This window comes from Ahaetulla prasina, chromosome 3, assembly GCF_028640845.1.
Source record: "Ahaetulla prasina isolate Xishuangbanna chromosome 3, ASM2864084v1, whole genome shotgun sequence".
In the NCBI taxonomy this organism is placed as follows: domain Eukaryota; kingdom Metazoa; phylum Chordata; class Lepidosauria; order Squamata; family Colubridae; genus Ahaetulla; species Ahaetulla prasina.
In genome coordinates this window covers 218,829,844-218,835,843 of record NC_080541.1, presented here as the reverse complement: position 1 = coordinate 218,835,843, position 6,000 = coordinate 218,829,844, and positions in this window count along the sequence as shown.

The following is a 6,000-nucleotide window of genomic DNA, read 5'->3' as shown; positions in this document are numbered from 1 at the left end:
GTTATCTAGTTTGTTGTGTATACTGTCATTTTGTGTAAATAAAATAGTAGTAGTAGTAGTAGTAGTAGTAGTAGTAGTAGTAGTAGTAGTAGTAAAAAAAAACCAATAGGATGAATTTCTGCAGCTTTTTTGATGTCAGTGCTGGGAATTGGAGCTGTATTCACGCTAGCCACAGGCTGCATTTCTATACATCGTTCTTGTAGCACTTTGGGACAAATCCAAACAACTCGCTGTCTGGACAGCTGAAACACAGACCACCCTCAAGACAGAGACACACACCAACAAACTCCGAAGACTACAAGAACGCCAGAACCAAACCCCTCCCCCCTCACAGCCACACATGAAACAAACAATGCATAACATCTCAGATAGGATCCTCACCAAAGCTGAAACCAATGTCCTTTCCAAAGGATTCAACTTTGCAGTCACTCCCAAACACATCCCCTGTCAGGCCTGGAAACCATACTAGACTTTAGATTTCCAGACGCTGCCACATTTTTCCCCTGAGGGGAAGAAGGGGGGCTGAGGGGTATGGTAACATTCTTCAGGCGGTCAAGGTCGGATGGTGTTCACATCTGCAGGAAGAGTGGCGAGAAGATATTCGAATGAACTGGGAGAACGTGGGACCATGTGACCATCAAAGGGGTCAGGGGGGTGGGACTCTTGGGGTTTGTATAACTGGGAAAAGAATCCGGAAGTTCAGTTTTGGAATTTCACTCGTCGTGTGCCAGTTTCCTCATGCTAGTAAAGAACTCTTAAAGACAATGGCTTCTGAGTTTTCTTTATGCAGAAGAGGTTTTTCTGGAACCTTGACATTCCCACTGAAACCATTGTATGTGGAGTTGAAACCAGCCTGACCAAAATCAACCCTGATGACGCTAACAGAATCAGACTCAAAATCATCAACATCCTCTGCACCAGCAAGCTACTCAAAAGCAACTTACCCAAAGAGGAACAGACAGCACTACTTAACCTGAAAGAAGACACCAGCATAATAATCCTACCAGCAGACAAGTGCAACGCCGCAGTGGTTATGAACACATCTGACTACCAAACCAAATTAACCAATCTACTCCAAGACTCCACATACAAACCCTAAACACAGACCCCACCACCTACCTAGAAAAAACCAGATCCAAAATAAAAGCCTCCCCCATCAGCGAAGAAATCCAACAAAGAATCATTCCCAGAGAGAAATCATCCAGATGCCCTAAGCTCTATGGTCTCCCCAAGATACACAAAGAAGGAACCCCACTCAGACCCATAGTCAGCTCCATAGGCTCACCTCTACAAAACCTAGCCAAATTTCTCGCCAAACAACTACAGCCCTATGCAGAATCCATCACCTCACACGTAAAAAACTCATTCCAGTTCATAGAGATCATAAAGAAACAAAACTTACAGCCCAGCGACCTACTCGTGAGCTTTGATGTCATATCCCTCTTCACCCAAGTGCCAATCAAAGAAGCCTTGACAGCTATCCAAAACAAATATAACCCCCCCAAGCACATCCTAGATCTGACCAACCACTGCCTATCCAACACATACTTCATCCATAACAGACAAAAATACAAACAAACAGAAGGAGCACCCATAGGATCACCCCTCTCACCTGTCATTGCCAACCTCTACATGGAACACTTTGAAACCCAAGCTCTAGAAAAATCTAGAACTCTGGCTCAGATACGTAGATGACACCTTCATAATCTGGCCACATGGGAAAGAAAAACTGGACAACTTCCTCATACACCTCAACAGCCTACACCCCAAAATACAATTCACCATGGAAACAGAAGCTAACAACCAACTTCCCTTCCTAGATGTCTTAGTCTACAAGAAACCCAATGGCTCACTAGGACACACCATCTACCAGAAGAAAACACACACAAACTGCTATCTGCACGCACTCTCACACCACCACCCAGCACAGATCAACTCCGTAGCCAAGACACTCATCTCCAGAACAAAACGCTTAGCTGACGAACAACACCTAAAAACCGAACTACACACTCTCACTAACGTACTAACATCCAATGGATTCCAAAGAAATAAGATTACCAAACTAATCCATAAAGAAACCCCCACTAAAATCCAAGACAGAGAACAAGAAAACGGCACAGCCCTCCTCCCATATATAAAAGGCACCACAGACAGAATTATCAAGATCCTCCACAAACACAACATCAAGAGAGCATTCTGCACAAACCAAAAAATATCCACCATCCTAAGACAAAATTGAGTTAGAAAATCAAGGAGTATATGAAATCCCATGCACCGCCTGCACCGCCACATACATTGGACAAACCAACAGAAGAATAAGTGCACGCATTGAAGAACACAAGAACTTAGTCAAAAAAGAGAACCAACTTCTTCCCTGGTCCAACACCTTAAAGCCACAGGACACTATATTGACTTTAAAAAGACCAGAACTATTGCCAAAACTGAACACTTTAACAACAGAATAATCAGAGAAGCCATCGAGATAGAAAAACGCCCACACAGCATGAACAAACGAGATGATACCTCCCGCCTACCAGCCATTTGGAAACCCACCCTTATCGACAAACGAGTCCCTAACATGAAGAATGACGCAAGACCCACACTCACAAGTGCCACACAGCATGTCACCACCACACATCCACGCGGAAAGCAAACTCAAACCCACACCGATGATGAAGCACGACATTGGACCAGAAGCCAGACCGCAGCTGCATCATTAGCCATTTCAAACCCCTCCAATCCATACATGCAGCAGGCTGACACCCACCATGAAGATGTAGCACAACCACGAACGCGAAGCCAAACAACAGCAATGCATCTCAGACCAATCTGAGCACAACCAAGCCCCCCCCAAACAGAACATGCCCCCAGCCAATCAGAGCACAGCCTAGCTCCCAACCAATCAGTTCAAACCCCCACTAGCAGTTAAAAGGAAGAAACAGCTGCGATCACACATTTCTCCTAGAATCATGAAGCTGTAAACACCTAGCCTGAAGATGACAAATGGGATTTCGTCGAAACGTTGCCAAGACACTTCCAATTTTACGTGGAAGAAAACCTGAATAACCAAAGACATACATACATATATATATATAAATATATATATATATATATATATATATATATATATATATATATATATATATATATATATATATATATATATTTTGAACTGATTATGAGCTATTGTGCTCTGATTGGATGGGGGTTTTTCTGTGCTCTGATTGGCTGGGGAATAAGAATATTAAGTGCAGAAGAATAAGTGCACGCATTGAAGAACACAAGAACTCATTCAAAAAAGAGGAACCAACTTCTTCCCTGGTCCAACACTTTAAAGTCACAGGACATGATATTGACTTTAAAAAGACCAGAACTATCGCCAAAACTGAACACTTTAACAACAGAATAATCAGAGAAGCCATTGAGATAGAAAAACGCCCACACAGCATGAACAAACGAGATGACACCTCCCGCCTACCAGCCATTTGGAAACCCGCCCTTATTGACAAACGAGTCCCTAACACGAGGAATGACACCAGACCCACACTCACAAGGTCCACACAGGATGTCACCACCGCACATCCACCCAGAAAGCAGACCCAAACCCACACTGATCATGAAGCACGACCAAGGACCAGAAGCCAGACCGCAGCTGCAACATTAGCCATTTCAAACCCCTCCAATCCATTCATGCAGCAGACTGACACCCACTATGAAGATGTAGCACGACCACAAAGCCAAACAACAGCTATGCAGCTCACCAGCTCAAATCCCCCTGCAGCACAGACTAGACTGAGCACAACCAAGCCCCCACCAACACAGGACACACCCCAGCCAATCAGAGCACAGAAAACCCCATCCAATCAGAGCACAGCCAAGCTCCCACCCAATCAGTTCAAACCCCACTAGCAGTTAAAAGGAAGAAACAGCTGCGATCACACATTGCTCCCAGAAGCACGTTGAAGCCTGAAGATGACGAATGAGACTAAACGTCGCCAAGACACTTCCAATTTTACACGGAGAAAACCCGAACAACCAAAGACATATATATATATATATATATATATATATATATATATATATATATATATATATATATATATATATATATATATATATATATATATACCTTTCCTTTTTTTTTTTTTTGTCTTTTTGACAAAAAAAACACCATCTAGTATCCCAAGTCTCCTTTGGCCACATGTCACATATCTTTTCTGTGGTTGACTTCAGAACTCTAAAACGAATGCAAATTTATAGTTTGGTACCAAGTGAAAAGGGACGCGGTGACTCAGTGGCTAAGACACTGATCTTGTCAATTGAAAGGTCGGCAGTTCAGCGGTTCGAATCCTGAGTGCCGCGTAACGGAGAGAGTTCCCGTTATTTGTCCCAGCTTCTGCCAACCTAGCAGTTCAAAAGCACGTAAAAAATGCAAGTAGAAAAACAGGGACCACCTTTGGTGGGAAGGTAACAGTGTTCCATGTGCCTTTGGCATTTAGTCATGCTGGCCACATGACCACGGAGACGTCTTCAGACAGCGTTCGATATTCGGCTTTGAGATGAGCAACAAAGATGATTAGGGGACTGGAGGATAAAACATATGAAGAACGATTGCAGGAACTGGGTATGTCTAGTTTAATCAAAAGAAGGACTAGGGGAGACATGATAGCAGTGTTCCAATATCTCAGGGGCTGCCACAAAGAAGAGGGAGTCGGGCTGTTCTCCAAAGCACCTGAGGGTAGAACAAGAAGCAATGGGTGGAAACTGATCAAGGAAAGAAGCAACTTAGAACTAAGGAGAAATTTCCTGACAGTTAGAACAATTAATAAGTGGAACGACTTGCCTTCAGAAGTTGTGAATGCTCCAACACTGGAAGTTTTTAAGAAAATGTTGGATAACCATCTGACTGAGATGGTGTAGGGTTTCCTGCCTGGGCAGGGGGTTGGACTAGAAGGCCTCCAAGGTCCCTTCCAACTCTGATGTTATGTTATATGTTATGTTATGTGCGAGGGGAACCTTTACCTTTTACCTTTACCAAGTGAAAAGAACTGGTGTTTTTTTTTTACCCAGTGATAAAAGAGGGCAAGGACAGGCAAGTCTCAATATGCCAGCCAAATATTATGGGAGTTAACGTATAATCCACTTTGATCACTAATTCTGCAAGTCGAGCAAGTATCTGGGAGAATGTGCTCCATATATTAAATAATCAAAGGAACATGATACATGTGTGTGAAAGAGAGAGGAGGAGAGAGAGAGAGAGAGAGAGAATGAGAGAGAGAGGGAGAGAGAGACAGACAGACAGAGAGACAGAAAGACAGAGGTGCGCACTGCTGTTATGGTATTGGTTGATATTTCATCCATGACCAAGATCCAATCTTTGGTTCTTTTCTCCCTCTTTCAATTCTATCTTGATTTCTCCCCTTTGTGAGAACGTTCTACTCATAGAAGAAAATATTTATAGCTCAGGGTTAAAGTATGGAGTCCTTGGTGCTTTCTGAGCTTGGTGGTTTTCTTACCAATGTTTCATTTCCAAACTAGGGAACATCATCAATGTAGATGTTTCGTTACCAAAGTAGGTACCTCGTCAATGCAGGACTGATGATGTTCCTAGTTTGGCAATGAAACCTCTGCAAAAAGAAACCTTTCAAACTCAGAGAGCGCTGTAGGAAGTTAGCACCCACCCACCCCTCCTAGAAGAATGAAATATTTTAGAAAATATTTAAAAGGCAGAATATATTTCCCTGGATGAGAAATGGAGAGACGTGTTTTAAAGACAAAGCAGCTTCCTGACTCCCCCCACCTTTGTCAATGGGTCAGAGGTAGAAATTCATTCTCCCCACCTTTGTCAATGGGACCATCATCTGCAACACAATAGGACCCACCTAGCAACAGAAACTCACCACATGACACCTGGGAAGATTACATCAGCCAGTAAGGCTAGCTAAAAACCCCACCCCCTGGGAGTCTGACAACCAATCAGGATACTCTTCCTGTGCCCCA